The sequence below is a fragment of the Vicugna pacos genome, unplaced genomic scaffold (genome assembly GCF_048564905.1).
Source record: "Vicugna pacos unplaced genomic scaffold, VicPac4 SAC-SAT, whole genome shotgun sequence".
In the NCBI taxonomy this organism is placed as follows: domain Eukaryota; kingdom Metazoa; phylum Chordata; class Mammalia; order Artiodactyla; family Camelidae; genus Vicugna; species Vicugna pacos.
The window spans coordinates 19927927-19945486 of record NW_027328721.1 but is presented as its reverse complement, the minus strand read 5'-3'; positions in this window follow the sequence as shown (position 1 = coordinate 19945486).

Sequence of the window (17560 nt, the reverse complement as noted above, 5' to 3'; positions counted from 1 at the left end):
AGAAGGCCAGCTCTTGACACCTATTAAGTGAATCTCTCCCAAACATTTGCTTGGAATCAACACGTTTTGCACACAGTGACCTTCACACAAGCGTAGGTCTCCTATTTCTGCCACTCAAAATGTGGATTTTGAGAGACTGAAGCAATATTGTTTTACCTATGGGGTGTTTGGGTTTTAATCAAGAGGTTTTGCAATGACAGCTTATAATGAGGCAGCTGGCATTACCGAAAAAGCCATATGGAACTATCATTGCGCTGCTGTAAATGCTATCAGCTAACTGGTTCATTTTCAAAGCTCTCATTAAAGTGAGTTTGATCACAGAGGCCTCAAGATAATAAACACAGGGTTTGTTTGTTTTTTTGGGGGTTTTTTTTTGGGTGGGGGTGGCAGGCAGGATGGCAGCAACCTGACAATAAAAATAGATTCTGCTTTTAAGTTAAATCAGAAAAATAATACACAGAGATATTCACAATGAAAAATCTATAGTGTGCCTTCCAGTGAATGCAAACAGCCTTTTTATTCCATCGATTTATATGTGGTTTAAGGTGGACAATTTCTGTATGTGGGACAATTTGGATGCATGTCTGTTTAATATCTTCTTTAAATCTAAGGCAAGTTTTAAAAGTTGACAATACTAGTAATATTCATGTAGGAATGAGCAATGGGAGAGATGCCACAAAACAAATTCGAGAAAAAACACTTGTTACTTGCTAGTGATTATGTCACAAATTCAGTATTTACATCTAATTTTTGTATCTTATTTTAAAAGGGGGATTTAAATTTTTTTTAATTTTTTTAATTTTAAAAGAAAGAGGTTGAATACTAAGCCTCAATTTGTGAAAGTTGAGGCTTCTTAATTAAAAGGGTCATCAGAAAATTAAAAACATATATTAAATTAAAACTTTCAAGCTGAGCAAGCAAATCAAGGAACACAGCCGACAAGGGAAAGAGGCGTGCAAAGCTGGAGCTGAAAATACCAAACAGACGTGGGTCATCTGGGCAGATGCCTATTCTGATAAAACTGATGAGAATCTGTTTGGTGCTTTACTGAGGGTTAGTCCTTTACATTTTGTAAAAAAAAATACCATTTTTATGTTTTTCAGAAAGAAGGCTGTTTTCAACAGTTAGGTGTAACAGGAAAGAGGACTAGACCCATGGCTCCAGCAGACAAGGGTCCGGCTCCATCTCCCACTGCCAGCTAGGGGACCCAGGGCAAGTCAGGCAGAATGCTAAGCCTAGTTTTTGTTTTGTTTTGTTTTGTTTTTAAGTAAACTATAAAGGTTGGATCATGAGTCTAGAAGGGAAGTGCTAATGAGTCCACACTTGTTTTTACAGACACAGTCCCAGGTCCTACAGAGGGGCAGTCACGGTTCAGTTCACAAGCTTCAGACGAGCTCCCTGGTGGCCCGGTCGAGATCCAGGCTCCGCGCCGCATGCGCAGGAGCGGGCCATGCCCACCTGTCTGAGCCGCGGTGCTGCAGTGCGGACCCAAAGGGCCAGCGCAGCTGGAGCACCGACTACTGTGCCTGGAATGCATTATGGGTTCTGTAGACCTGGCTGATGTTACCATAATTAATCCCAGTATGATCAGTGATGTTCTAGGATATATTTTGTCTATGAAATACCAAGTATGAAATTCCACAATTATATAACCACAGCAGAAGTGGGGAGGGTGTACAGCTCAGTGGTAGAGCGCATGCCTAGCATGCCTGAGGTCTGGGGTGCAATCCCCAGTACCGTCTCTGGAGATAAATACATCTAATTACCTCCTCCTGAAAAGCACCGTCTACAAAAAAAATTTTTCTTTAAAAAGAAATATCATTTCATGAAAACCAGTAAACATAAAAATGACTAACTTAGCACAGCATGGTAGCTGACAATGAGTTCAATAAATGAAACACTTTTTTTGGGAGGGTCACAGATCCCTTTGAAGCCTGACTAATACCAGACTCCAGAAAAGGCACATGTGTACTTACAGGAAAAATGTTTCGAAAGGTGCATGGACCTCTGAGTTCATTCCTGGACATCTGTCCTAGGTAAGCAAGCCATGGTCCAGATCAGTGTTTGCAAACTGGGAGTCTGTGGGCTAAAGCCTCCTGCAGATGTGTCCTGATGCCCTGCCCAGGGTCCTAAAACTTGTCAGTGTGAATGCCTCTAATAGCATGAGTTTTGTCCGGTGTTCATGTCAGCCAGCTTTACTTTTTTGGGTTATGTGCCTGACCTCCGCAGGCCTTTGAGTTTGTGACCTATGTTTACAGTTCTCAGAACCTACTGGCAGGCTTTTTGTGCTAAGGAGGCTGAAAAGATAACAACCAGACTCATTTCCCTGACCCCCCTGCCACTAGGAGTCCGCCAGGGTACCCAGGTTCTGCCATGCAGGTAAACACGACCACGGGACTTGACAGAGAGATTAGGGGATCAGGAGGTGGCAGGCACAAGTAAGAGCGCCAGATGTTCTGCATGGAAGGTGGCAAGAGCTGTTGGTTCTGCTGGACAGCGGCAGCCAGTGTTCAGGTCCTACTCTGGGGATGGGCTACCTAAGGCCTGTGGGTCCAGCCTGGTGCAGAATTTCTTTTGTAAATAAAGGGATATGGGGGCACAAGCACACCCGCTCCTTTCGTACTGTCTGGGGCTGCTGGGTGCGGCAACTGCAGTGGGGAGCAGCTATGACAGAGGCCACGTGGACCACAGAGCTAAGACTTTCAGGATCTGGCCCTTTACGGAAAGAGGCTGCTGCCCCAGGCCTCACCCCTGGAAGCGGGGTGCTGGGTGCAGCTGCAGGACAGTAAGGACGGGGCGCCTCCCAGTTACAATATTCCTGGTTCTGCAGCCTCCAAGCCTAATTCCCTAGCCCTTCCATCCATTTTCTAAGCTACCGAATCCTGTGTAATAAATCCCTTTCTACTCAAAGCAGCTGGAGTGGTTTCTAATGCTGCAGCTGAAAACCCTAAGTGAAACACAGTGTAACAAAAGACGAAGAATTTGGGTGACAAATCTCAAAAAGGTACTTACATTATGTGTCATCTCGAAGTACTTCTGACGGGCTACCTGGTAATTTGTCCCTTTCACTAAATCCAAAATCTACAATGAAGGGGAAAAAAAGAGAAAGAAAAGTTAGAAATTAAGGTTCTTCAAAACCACCGTAGCTCCTGGTTGCTGGTCTCCTCATAATCTTCATTCCAGACAGGAAACGCATTAAATCATGGAGCGTGTGGTGCCGCTGCAGTCTGGACGCTGTGATAATTTTGACATTATACAGGAGCTGTTTAGGTCAGCATTAAACCACAGATGACAAGAGATAATAAGAGATGTTTCTGACCCACCAACTGTGAATTTCAATAACCTGACCTTGACAACAAAATGAGAACAGATCCCAGTACTATGACTTTGACAGTTACTGTCAGGGTATCACACTGCAACGTCTCTTCCAAAATTGTAGATATAAATCTCGTAATCTAAATGGCATGTGAAGCAATCAAGGATACTATTCAGATTTTTATTTTCCACGTTAGTAGTTTATACAGATAGAGCATAAAATACAGCTGTGCGCCCATCAGGGCGACTCAGAGTAAACCCTCCAGATGAGAATCTGTGGAGAGGGGATGCTTCTGCCTCCAATCAGATTTGCTCTTTCTTTGCAAGTTATTTCTAGTTAAGCTCAGCAGAATATGAGTATGAATGGTCTATTCTGAAGCCCTGTTAGGAACACCATCCTATCTTTCGTAAATACAATTTGCTTTTCATTTCTACTCCGTGTAATCTCTTCAGAGCACTGCAGACTCCTGTTCTTATCAGCAGAGTGCAAATCCAGTTGAAATTTGTAAGGTTTCATCACATCTCTTGACAAATAAATAAAATGTGTATTTGGCCTATTTATAAATTGAAGTAAAATGCTGGCATGAAGAGAGAGCCTGAAATGAAGGAAAATGTAATTCTGGAGAAATGTTCATTTCTAGCCCGTTTCAAAAGATCGACCTTCCTACGACAAGAAGAAATGCACATGAACCCCTGCCACCCTCACTGCTGGATACAGCTCGCGCCATCTGACAGACGCACACGCAAGCCACAGCGCAGCAGTGCAGAACCGGCGCCATGTAACATGGCAAGTTTATGCTTACAAGAACTTTCTGATTGTCTTCTAGATTATATTTCTAAATTTCAGGTCACTTTTTTTTCAATCCTACACATGAAAGACCGATGCAGCTGCCAGCCATTCACAGCACCCAGGATCCCGCCTGTCTGCCTACTTGGCCGGTCCACTTTTCTTGAATTATTAGAGCAAAAATGAGAAATAAACCAATTTTAAATGAATGACTATAAATGTTTAAAACGAAGGAAGACACAAAGTTTTTCAAGTAATTCTAGCATTCTGAGCTCATATTCGCCAATGTTTTTACACACAGACAATTCAATCTGTGTTGAGATGAACTTGCAATTACTTACTGGCAAACAGCAATGATACCAATATATGAAATCTGTGAATGACAATTCTGGAGATGCAGAGACTTCAAACATAAATTTATCTGTGTAGTTAATCTATTTTTTTAATTGAAATATATTTGATTTACAATGTTGCATCAGTTTTTGGTACAAAGCATGGTGATTCAATTATACATATACATATGTATATTCTTTTTCATTACAGGTTATTACAAGGTATTGAATATATATCGAATATATTACAAGGTATTGAATATGTCCCCTGTACTACACAGTAGGTCTTTGTTGTTTATCTGTTTTATATATAGTAGTGTGTATCTGTTAAATCCCAAACTCCTAATTTTTTATCCCCCCACTTTCCCCTTTAGTGACTGTAGTTAGTTTTCTGTCTGAGTTTGTTTGCTTTGTAAATAATAAACTTAAATTTAAATGATGTCATAAACTACCTGAAGAGAAAATAAAGTCACAGAAAAGCAAATATCTCAACTGTGTGATATATAATAAATTCCCTTTATGTAAAAACAAAATAATAAATCTAACATCTTATTCTATGTATATAAATTTCTTGTTTATATATATGATACATTTAAGTATCTTCCTTGAAAATTAAATATGTATTTTATATACATAAAACCTAATATACATATATATTTGGGAAACATGCTATAAAGAAACACTTAGAGGAAAGGTATAAATAAAAATACCGAATTGGGTGACATACACATATTTTTTAAATTATGGGAAATTGACATATAAGCCACAGAATGTGAGAAAAGCTGATATATCTTGAAATTTTAGATTCCATCAAAAAATTAAATTTAGGTGCATCACACAACAATCCCCACTCCATTCCACAGATGAGGCTCTTACCAAAAATCACTTACTTTTCCTCTGACTTTTAACTTCATCTCTCTAGAAAGAATTTTTAGTTGAAGCTTCCTTGCAAATCCATAAATAAATCATTTGCCCATCTATCCATAAACAAGTTTACCGATCATGTCACACAGCACATACGTAAAGGCATAATGGGGGGAAAAGGCAATAAGGTGTTTTTCACTGTCTGGAAAAGCTATTCAGAGAGAGAGAGAAACTCAGGCCTAAGGAGAAGCAGGAAGGCCCTGGACAGCAGCTAAAGGACCAGGGAGACAGGGAGCGAGCCAGCAGGGGAGGCGGTGCAGCGGGACTGCTCTGAGGACACGGGGTCCCTTCAGAGATGAAGACACACATCCTCTTAAAATGGGGGGAGGGTCTGTCGAGAGAGGACCACTGAACTGCGGAAAGGATCAAAAATTGAAAGCTCATATGTGACGCAATGATTTTGTCCTTAAGAGAGAGATTTTCTCCTTAAAAAAGACACATTTTAAAGTAAGTTAAAAAATGTGAAACATTACTTTTTAAAAAATCCAACAACTAATAAAAATATATGCTTTAATTTCACCTTATGATCGACATTACAGAGATACAGGAAAAGGCAAAAAGAAAAGAGGAGGGTCTCGTGGAAGCTTGGCTTCTCTCCGAGTGGGCAGGTCGGCCCTGCCGTGTTCTGTGACGGGGTGACTGTCATCTTCAGCCGGACACTCTGCGGTGCTGGCAGTAGACCAGGGGTGGGCTGGGAAGTGTGAGCCCATCCCCAGACCCCAGGGAACAGAGGAGGGAGGCCTGGAACAGGAGCTGACAGGCCTGCTGGTGAGAAGTGGGCAGACGAGACAGAAGCATTTACCACCTAATGGCCATGAACTGTTCTTGAAAAACACCTGTTGTACGTGAAAGTACTCAATGAAAGCCTGCTCCCCGGCGCTCTGGAGTAAAGCATCACCTACCACCCACCCCTCCTACCCCCGCCCCTACTGATTTCCTAAATAAAACTAATTGTGAAACTCAGAAAAATCCCAATATATATGACTCATCATATAAAATATATGCAAAATACCACAAGAACCACTTACTAGTCACTAAGTGATATGACTAACAGACGTTCTTCATGCGGAACACACGAGGGGGCCACCTCAAGGCGCAGGTGCCCCGCTCTTTGCAGACGTCACAGTTTTCACAAGTGACTCTCCTGCCCTACTGTTTGTCTGTAGGGCACAACTGGACACCATCTCTGTGCCTTCTTGAATGTTCTGATCTAAACATCCCTGGCAAACACTGTACTAAGACATCCTGCAGGCCTGTCTCCATTGAGGATGCTGCTGGTGCAATTTGCTGATGGGCAGGATGACTCCCATTGGGAAACACAAAGCTAAAAATCAAAGGAAAAGAAAGGAGAATTGAGGTCTGAGGAAGATGCTAAAATGCCGGGGTGCTGAGAAGGGTGACCACTGACTGTAAGGCTGTACAGGGATGGTTCTCCAGTGAGGGCTGAAATGCAGGGGCCCGTGATGACTGCCCCAGCCATCCTCCCTGAAGTCAGGGTCTTGGGAATAGTTGGTCTCCCTTAGATTTTAAATGTTTTGTGTAGGCATCATTCAGGTAACCTTTTTTAAAGTACTAAGTTTTAATAGAAGAGCCCACGTCCCTGGGCTGTGGACATATATGCCTGACTTAGACATTGTGAACTTGATTGAGAGAGAGATCACGTTCCAACAGAAGCAGTGCACTTGTCTTTGAAACAGAAATTCTTCTTTTATGTTTTCTCAAGATTGAAGAGATACTGGATGTGGATTTTGCAGTGTGTTAATTCTGAACTCATCTACCTAACCTTTTTTTTTTAATATGCTTTTAGGAGTGGGGGGAGTCTAGCCAGTTAGTTCATAATGTGCTTGTTTATATTTATATATTTTGTGTGTGTTAGTCATATGGCAAATATGATATCAAAATTTTTTTCAAAGAAAAACAATTCTGTGGAGAAGCCAGGGTTAAGGTGTGGTCAGGCAACAGTGTTTTCTGGACAATGCATTCAGAGTCGAGCTTTGGGGGGGCCGGTTCCCCAGCGGGGGCTTGTGGGCACGACTGGCCAGAGTGAGGGCTGGAAACACAGCCTACACAGAGCTGGGAGGGATGTAAGGAGACAAGAGAAGATAAGTAGGAAGAGCAAAGAGCTAGGTGGGAGGAAACTGGGAACCCAGAGAAGCGTGGTCAGTGAGATGCAGCCCACAGCCTGTGACGATCAGCGTGCGCCCACAGCTTGCCACTGCATGTCACCAGCCCGAACCCAGTCCTCCAGTGTCCACGTCCTGTTCTGGAAGAACCAGAGCACACCACTACTTCCTCCTGGACGCAACATCAATGCCTAAAGAACTGTTCCTTCAGGGGGAAACCAACTCAACTGCCAGTTCTGGCGCATGGCTACAAGCATCCTAATTCTGCTTTAGAGAAAGACAAACAATTTGAACGTCGCAGCAAATAAAGGCTTATTTGAAAACACAAGCTTACTATTTAAAGTGAAAATTCCTATGATGATCTAAGAATATTGCTCAAGTGGCAATCTGAGTTAGGTTTTTAATGCCAATATTTCCGGACAGAAGTACAGAATGTCAAGCGTAACAATCCATTTATCATTCTAATGTAATACATCTATAGCCAAGAGGCTAAGAAAATCAAGCAGAGGAGTGATATCAAACACTTATATTTTCTAGACCTATAATCTTTAACTTTTTTCTCTCTAAATTTTAAACTACTTTATCAGCTGACCAAAGTCCACCAAGAAGAACATCAGATTTTTTTTTTAAAGCAATGCAGCTTGTCATCTTTACCAGAAAACATTCGTCAGATTTGTGTTTGCTGAGCTGGGTGAAAACCTTCATTACACTTCATCTACTATTTCTATTTCACCCTTAAGGCAAATTACTGTTTTGTTTGAATCCTAGTCAAGTGGCTAACCACGATATCCTTACGTGGGGTGGGGGGGCGCTGCACAGGGAGCAAATAAGGCCATATTTTTCCTGTTTCACTGATGACTGATCAGATCCAGCTGACAAATGTATGTGATACACAGCACTGATAAGCAACGCTGTATTTATATGGATACACATATACACCTACGTACGATAGAAATACAGGCAACATTTTATAACTTCGAGCCACACTTCCCTCTCCCTCCCCAGTGCTCATGCTCCCTGTCATCTGCCTTTGTTTTGCTGCCTGCCGGTGAGGCCCAGATGACTGCCTGGCAGTGGAACACAGCCACCTGCCGGACCTTGGCTGCGGCGAGCAGAGCCCGCACAGCTAGGGCTGCTGCACTCGCCAACCAGACACGCGGCTCATCTGTCTCTAACATTTGGTTTTATTTCACAGTAACAACAAGCTTATTTCTTCTTCAGAAGCTCAACCTTTCAAGGGTAGACATCTGCTGGTACTTTTCAGCTCCATTTCTAGCCCCTCCTTCATTTCAAAGGGGAGAGAAGATGCAGTGGAGATGATGTCTGGAACACTTTCACTTCCTTTTTTTTTTTTTTTTTTTGCAGGGGTGGGGAGGTAATTAGGTTTACTTATTTAAATTTTTTTCCCTCTGATGGAGGCACTGGGGATTGAACCCAGGACCTCGTGCATGCTAAGCACACACTCTACCACTTCAGCTATACCTTCCCCTGAGTCTGGAACACTTTTGATCTTATTACTTTGTTTCTGTTTCTCCCACACTCAGCAGAGCTTAGCGGCTGCCTCCTGACCACCCTGCTATGACATTCACCTACTGGTGGGTCAGGGCAAGTTCCCCGTCTTGAAGATGTACTTGCATTAGTTTAAACATTATATGCCAAGGATGTTTCTGACTCACTCTTCACTGTCTATAAACACAGTTATCCGATTGAATTGATTCTACCTCTGCAAGTCTTTAAAACCATTTTTTTTCTTCTCCATTGCTCAGGTCCACATCACTCTCCTTTTATTGAAAAGTCTCTTGATTTATCCCTTCCTCACTTAAGACAACTTCCAAATTGCCACCCTTGTAACTTTTCTCAAGTCCAAGTCTAACCCCGGCTGGTTCCAAAGGCCATGACCATCAGGCCACAGTATCTCTCTCGGGACCTCCTCCTACCCCACCTGGCCACTGGGGTCCTCACTCTCTACTCCAGCTTCTCCCACAGCAGGGGTCTTTGGAATTTTAGCTCACAAAACCTGAGTGATGACTCAGAGGTTTCTCCTGTCTGATGCATTATTTAACTGGGTTTAGTCCAGAATTACCTACGTTTCTTTAGGGCAGGACTTATCTGGGTGGTGTTTCTCAACTAGTTTGTCTGCAGAACCTGCCTGCAGGGCCCTCCCAGGACCAGGGTTCCACAAAACACCACCACCACCACCTTATCCAAACGTGCTCATCCCTGCCACCTTCTCCGAATCTCATTCTGTGCAGATCTTGTCACTTTAGTTTGTCTCTAGGGTCACATTAACTGGAAGACAGTCCTCACTCGACTATGATGTACTGATCTTGGGTGGAGCCATTCCTCTTCCTGATGAGTCCGACGTCCCTGCGATGGGGACTCCTACCCCACTTTCCAACCCAGCTCAAATGTCACATCACATGTGAAGAGCTCCCTGGAGTCACACCTCCCTCTCCTAAGCAGATCCTTCCCCTCTGACTACAACTAGCACTCAGAAGGAATTTTTAGACACTTACCACGCTATATTATGGTTAATTACATTGTATTATGGTTAATTACACCTTTGAACTCTGCCAGACTAAGAGCTCTAACACAGTTTCGTAGTCATTTTTCTGTTCCCAGATTTGAACACACTGGAAATTCAGTAGCATGTACAGTTGTCAGGAAATGTTTACCAAGACATAAAATAAATATCTTTTCTTACTTCCATCCACCTGGAGAGATAGAAGGATATGGCCAGACCTCTCCCCACGGTTACTCATTGATCATAACTGCTTCTGGTGTCCTGTTTTTGGTTTTGTTTTGTTTTGTTTTTTGCCTAATATAAAAGCAAACCACTACAGAATCACTATGTTCTATGATCTTTATGGAAATGATGAAAAAGATTTATTCTATTTTAATAATTATTTTCAAAGATCTTACTTATAAAAAGAGATGCATCATATCAGGCACGCTATTGAAACAGAAACTTGAACTTCAATAAACTAAACTTAAAATCTGTCATTTAAAGGTTTTTTTTCCAAGGAATAGACAATCAAGAGAGAAATAAATACATATACATATATGTTTACATATAAATAGGTACATAGCTTTACATACTAATAGATTTTTTATATATATTTAGAAACAGAAACTTTGTCTAACAAGAAATACATTGTAAATTGATGCTAACCACTTCCAAGAAGTCTGAAATGGCTTAATGCGAAGCTGACTAAGAATATGAAACTCTAGCTTTATGAAAAAAAGATTAACTACTTAATTTTCTGGATACTTTAAGTATCCTTCTCCAAAAATGGGGGCAGGGAGGTCTCTGGGAGAATACTCTATAAAACTGATCATGAAAAAGAACTAAGGTAGTAGGAGAATGTTTTGTATCCTGAGGTGGGCAGGCTGGATTTTATTGTATCATAAGTGACAGTGCCACATGTTACTGAAGGAAATTCCTCTATAGATACCAGCCATTTCTCAGGTAATGAATAAATAATAAAATAATTATAGAAAGACACTTAACTGTAAACAGAGTATTTCTTTTATTAAAGACTATGTTTTCCACTTTAATGCAACTTTAATGAAAGCAAACTTGAATTGCTTTGGCTAACAAATGACATCTGTTATTTGACTTTCAAAGTGATTCTTCTCTGAACCACCTTGAATAATATTAAATAATCTCTGAATGACCACTTATCTTCAGCCTATTAAATGATGTTTGATCGAGTTAGATGTTCAGTGATTTTTATGATAAAGCCAAAAATAGAACCACATCCTCCTGACACCAATTCTAATACTCGACTTCCCATCTTTTCCTTAATGCACTTCTAAGATTTACCAAGAACAATGTACACATTTTCAACTACAAACGGAGAAAGCAAAGCTGAGTGCAGCAATTCCCCTAAATCAGAAGAGATGCTCGTGGAGGTGGAATGGTCAGAAAAGCTGCTCTTGAAAGCAGTGACTGTTCACAAAGTAATGGTCAGGCTGATACCATCACCTATGATGAGCACTCCTTATTGAAAAACCACAGGCATTCTGGGGAGTTCAGATTTATATGAACACTGAGTAAGGAGTCATTGAGATTTATCTTTGCCATAAAATCGTCTTGACACAGTGTTACTTTTAAGTCTTTTAAACTGTCCATTTTGAAAGATTTCTTCATTAAAAGGCATTTGCCAGTTTTAGATTTAATATGGTCACTAACTTCTTGAGAATTTCAGGACTGTGAAAAAGAGAGATTAACCAAACTCTCAAAAAGTATAGTGAACATACATTTTTCCATATTTCAAGGTTTTAATATCACAATTAATTTTCTTGGAAGCACCAATTAGATTTGATTTTAAAATGATCATTAATGGTTATGCTGAGAAAAACTCTTAAACATGTTTTCTTCCTCTCTTTAAAAAAAACACTAAAATGAGAAATAAAAGACTCTTTAAACAATATTAGTAGAGAAATACCTTTGTAAATAATGCATCATTTCAACCAAAAAACTTGAAAAATGAGTACCCTTATTCATACTCATTTATGGGTGAACATATAAAAGCAAATATTCGCTGTAACAGGTCAAATACAACTGGATGCTAGAAACAAATATTAAAATATGATATGGAAATAGAACCTAATAACTCAAACACTCAATAGTTTCAACCTTTTAGAGCAATACACTCCAATGGAATTACAATGAGTAACATCTGTAATTTAAAAATTTCTATAGTTATAATTAAAAAGGTAAAAAGAAACATGACATTAATTTTAACAATCCATCTTATTTAAATATTGTTTATTACCACTTCAATGTGTAATCAATATAAAAATGTCATCACTAAGACCTTTTACAACGCATTTTCATACTAATTCCTTTCAAACTGGCATGTTTTACACTTAAAGCAGGCAGTGAGCTGGATCTGACTCCAACCAGCTTGTGAGAGTTGACTGTGCACATCTCTTCCCAAGGCAGGGTCTGTAACATCACACTGGTAGTTTGATATCAGTCATAGTAGGAGCACTTACATAACAGGTATCAGCAAATGACATATATCAGGGCTTTTTTCACCAGAGTGCTTGTTAACCAATACACCACTGTCTTCAGCACATCTCAGTGTGGGCCACCCACACTTCATGTGCTAAACAGTCACTACATGTAGCTGGTGGCTTCTGCACTGGACAGTGCAGACCAGGCATACAGAGAGAGTCAGACTTCCAGAACTGGCAACTTGTTGTATTTGAAATGTCCAGTTTTCTAGAAATTATCACAAAGCTTGGAAAGAAACAAGAAAGTAGGGTCCATTTACAGAGGAAATTAATACAAACTGTCCCCAGAGAAGCACAGGCACTGGACTTACCAGGCAAAGACTTTAAATCAGTTTTCTTAAATATCCTCAAAAAGCTAAACGAAAGTACAGACCAAAAGCTAAAAGAAACTAGAAGAATGCTGTCTCAACAAACAGAAAATAGCAATAAAGAGAATAAGACTATGGAAAAAAAAAAAAAAGAACCAGAGAGAAATTCTGGAGCTGAAACTTGTAACTAAGATGAAAAAAAGACAGCCAATTTCAGCAGGCAGAAAAAGGATCAGCAAACTTGGAAGTAGGACTGTTGAGATCCAGTCTGAAGACTAGAAAGAATAAAGGATAAAGAAACATGAATAGAGCCAAAGAGACACATGGGACACCATCTGGTACACCAACAACTGCACGTGGGACACTGAGAAGGAATAGAGACAGAAAGGGGTACAGAGAATAGCTGAAGAAAAAACGGCTGGACATCGCCCACACTTGATACAAGATGTACACCTACGCTTCCAAGTAGCTCAACAAACTCCTAGAAGGACCAACACGAACAGAACCACACAGAAACACATTATAAAAAAAAACCACGGAGAGACAAAGACAAAAGAAAATTCTGGCAGGAGCAAGAGGAACCGCTCGTCACACACACGAGAGCAGGAGTGACAGCTGACCTCTCAGCAGAACCCACAGAGGCCATAGAGCAGTGGGGTAACATAGTCCACTCACAGAGCAAAACTGTCAACCAAGATTTGTATGTCTGACAAAACCATCCTTCAATAATGAAGGAGAAATTACCATATTCCCAGATAAACAAGAGCTGAAGGGAGCTGGTTGCTAGTAGACCTGCCCTACAAGAAATGCTAGAGAGAGTCTTTCAGGCAAAGGTGAAAGGTCACAGGTACTCAAAGCCACATGAAAATAAAGAACACTGGTACACATAACTACACAGGGATATATAAGAGCTAGCATTATTGCATTTTTGATATGTAAGTCCTCTTTTTCTTCCAATAAGATTTAAAAGACAAATGCATAAAACAATAATTATAAAGTGATGTTAATGAGCACACAATGTATAAAGCTGTAATCTGTGACAACAACACAAAAGGGGAGGGAAAGAACTATACAGAAGCAGGGTTTTTGTATCTTACAGAGGCTAGGTTCATATTAGTCATCATAAATTTAAGAGGTTAATTGCAATCCCCAGGTTTATCATTAAGAAAACAACATATATACATATATATATAGAAAATGAAATGAAGAGAATCAAAAAGTACACTGCAAAAATATCAGTTGCAAAAGAAGGCAGGAATGGAGGAATTGAGGGACAAAAAAGATATAAGACATACAGGGGAAAAAAAGCAAATCCTTTTTTATCAGTAATTATTTTAAGTGTAAATAGATTAAACTCTCCAATCTCAGAGAGTGGAAAAAATGGACAAAGTTACATAACAAAACTCTCTGCTTTCTGCAAGAGACTCACTTTAGACCCAAAGACAAAAACAGGTTGAAAGTGAAAGAATGGAAAGATGTTCCATGAAAACAGTAACCAAAAGAGAGCTGGGATGGCTGTACTAACATCAGGCCATATAGGTTTTAAGTCAAAAAATGTTGCAAGAGACAAAAAAGGACACTATGCACTGATAAAAGGGTCAATGGGGGAAAGATGTAAAAATTATAAACACAAACACGCTGAAAAACAGAGACCCAGAATGTAGGAAGCAAAAACTGAAAGAGCTGAAGGTGGTAACAGACAGCTCTATAGTCACAGCTGGAAACTGTATTCCCCACTTTGGTAAACAGGCAGAACAACTAGACAGACAAGCTACAATGAACAACACTACAGCCAACTAAACAGACAAATACGCATTCTTCTCCAGTGCACAGGGAACATTCTCCAGGATGGACCGTATGCTAGGTGACAAAGTAAGTCTTAATACATTTAAAAACACTGAAATTCTAGAAGACATCTTCTCTGACCCCAATGGGATAAAATAAGAAATTACAAAAAGAAAATTGGAAAATTAAAAAATATGTAACAATTAAACAACTCATTCATAAACAACCAATGGGTCAAGGAGAAGAAAACCAAAATGGGAATTGGGAAATACTCTGAGACAAGTGAAAACAAAAATAAAAGATACCAAACCTTAAAGAATATAGAGTAAGCAGTGCTCATGGGGACATTTCTAGCTGTAAATAATACAGTAAAAAAGAAAAAGATCTCTAATCAATAACCTCACTTTATACTTTAGTAATTAGAAAAAGGAGAGCAAACTAAACCCAAAGCCAAAGGAAATAAAGATCAGAGTTGAGATAAACAAAATAGAGAAGGGAAATACAATAGAGAAAAAAAATTTTAAAGTTGATTTTTTGAAAGAATCAACAAAACTGGTAAAGATTAACTAAGAAAAACAATGAGAGAAGACTCAAATGTCTAAAATCAGAAATGGAAGTAGAGACATTACTAAGGACTTCACTGAAATGAAAGGGATTATAAAGGGAATAATGTGAGCAACTTCACACCAACAACCTTGATGAAATGGACAAATTCCTAAAAACATGTAAATTACCAAAACTGACGTAGAAAAAAGAAGACATTAAAAAAAAGAGAAGACATAGAAAATCTGAACAAACCTGTTACAGGCAAAGAGAATGAGAGAGCATTTTAAACCTCCCAACAAGGAAGAGCCCAGGATAGACGGCCACCAAACACTTGAAGAATTAGTGTGAATGCTTCTCAAACTCCTCGAAAAAAGAGTCAACATTTCCTAACTCATTCTGTGAGGTCAGCATTACCTTGACAGCAAAGCCAAACAAAGAAAATTATGGACCAATATCCCTTATGAATATAGGGTGGAAAAGATTCTCAGCAAAATCCTGGCAAACCAAATCCATCAGCACATTACAAGAATCACAAACCATGACTAAGTGGGATTTATCCCAGTGATGCCAGGGTGGTCAACATATGAATATGAATCAATGTAATACACCACATTAATAGAATGAAGGACAAAAGCCACAGGATCATTTCAGCTGAAAAAATATCTGAAAACATCCAACACACTTTCATGACTAAATGCACACACAGAATAGAAGGAAACTTCCTTAACACAACAGGGCATTTACAAACAACCCATAGACAACACCATATTCATGGTGAAAGACTGAAAGTCTTCCCCCTGAGATCAGGAGCAAGACGAGGACGCCCGCTTTCACCACTGCTGTTCCACAATGTAGGGAAGTCCTAGTCAGAGCAATCAGGCAAGACAGAAATGCATCCAAACAGAAACAAAAAGGCAAAACTACACCTACTCCCAGATGATGGGGTTGATGACGGGGGTCTGACAAGCACACAAATCCTAATGAATCCATTTAAAAAACTATTAAAACTAAAAACGGACTCACCAAAGTTGCTGGATACAAGAACATAACAGAAATCACCAGCAGTTCTAAAACTAGCAATCAGAAAAGGAAATGAGGAAAATATTCCATTTACAACAGCATTCAAAAAAATAAAATACCTAAGAATAAATTTAGCTCAGGAGGTGAAAGATATGCATGCTGAAAACTGCAAAATGCTGTTGAATTAAAGACCTAAACAAACAGAAAGGAATCCCTTGTTCACAGATTGAACGATCATATTTTGCAGATTATCAGCACCACGCAAAGCAACACTACCCAATGCAATTCCTATGAAAGTTCCCATGGCTTTTTCTGCAGATGGAAAAGTCAATCCTCGAGGTCATATGGAAATTGGAAGGGACTCCAAATGGCCAAAACGATATTGAAAAAGGAGAACAAAGTCAGAGAAGTCAAGCTTTCTGATTTCAAAACCTACTCCAATGCTAAAGTAATCCAAAAAGTGTCGTATTGGCAAAAAGATAGACATATTGACTCAACATGGTAGAATCGAAAGTCCAGAAATAAACCCATATGCCTCCGTCCAACTAAGTTGTGACAAGGGTGTCCAGACCATTACGATGGTCTTTTCAGTAAATGGTGCTGGGACAGCTGTCTATCCATGTGAAACAGAATGAGGTTGGACCCCTGTATATATATATTGACTGTTCCATGTATAGAGCACAGGCAGAGTAGATGTGATCTACCTGGGTTAATGTTTCATGTAAACATGAAAGATAAATGTATATCCCCCTGTTGTTGGGCAGTAAGTTTTATAGACGTCATGGGTCAAAATGGTTGACAGTGTTGCTCAAGTCTTCTCGGTCCCTACTGACTCTCCGTCTCCGTGTTCCAGCAACTACTCAAAGAGGAAAGGAACTGCTGATGTCTGCAGTGTGACTGTGGGTGCATCTCATCCTCTCTGTTTCTACTTCATGTATTTTAAGCTACGTTGTTGGGGTACAGACATCCAGGATTTTGGTGTCTTGCTGGTGGCCTGACCTCCATGTCTCTCTCTTTTGGGGGAGGGATGAGGAATGAACACAGGGCTGCCCATTCTCTCTGGCTTTATTCTGTTGTTCAGTTCCAGTCTTCCTAAGCTGGAAACCAAGCTCATTCAAAAAAGAATGATGAAATGTGATTCCATAAATATGCATTTTTTTTAAAAATTAGGTAATGCCAGTTAAGTCACAATGATCGCTCTTTTGATCATCAAAATTCTTCTTATTAAGATCTAAGGATTTCTTAATGTTGAAAGTATCTTTTTCAAGTGGTTTTTCTCTGAAATAAAAGTAGTTCCACTGAGTTTTACCTTACATGCATTTAAATGATATTTTTCTTGACTTTCTTTCAACATTTAACATGCACATGGAGTTTTTAAGATCTACTTTGCACTTA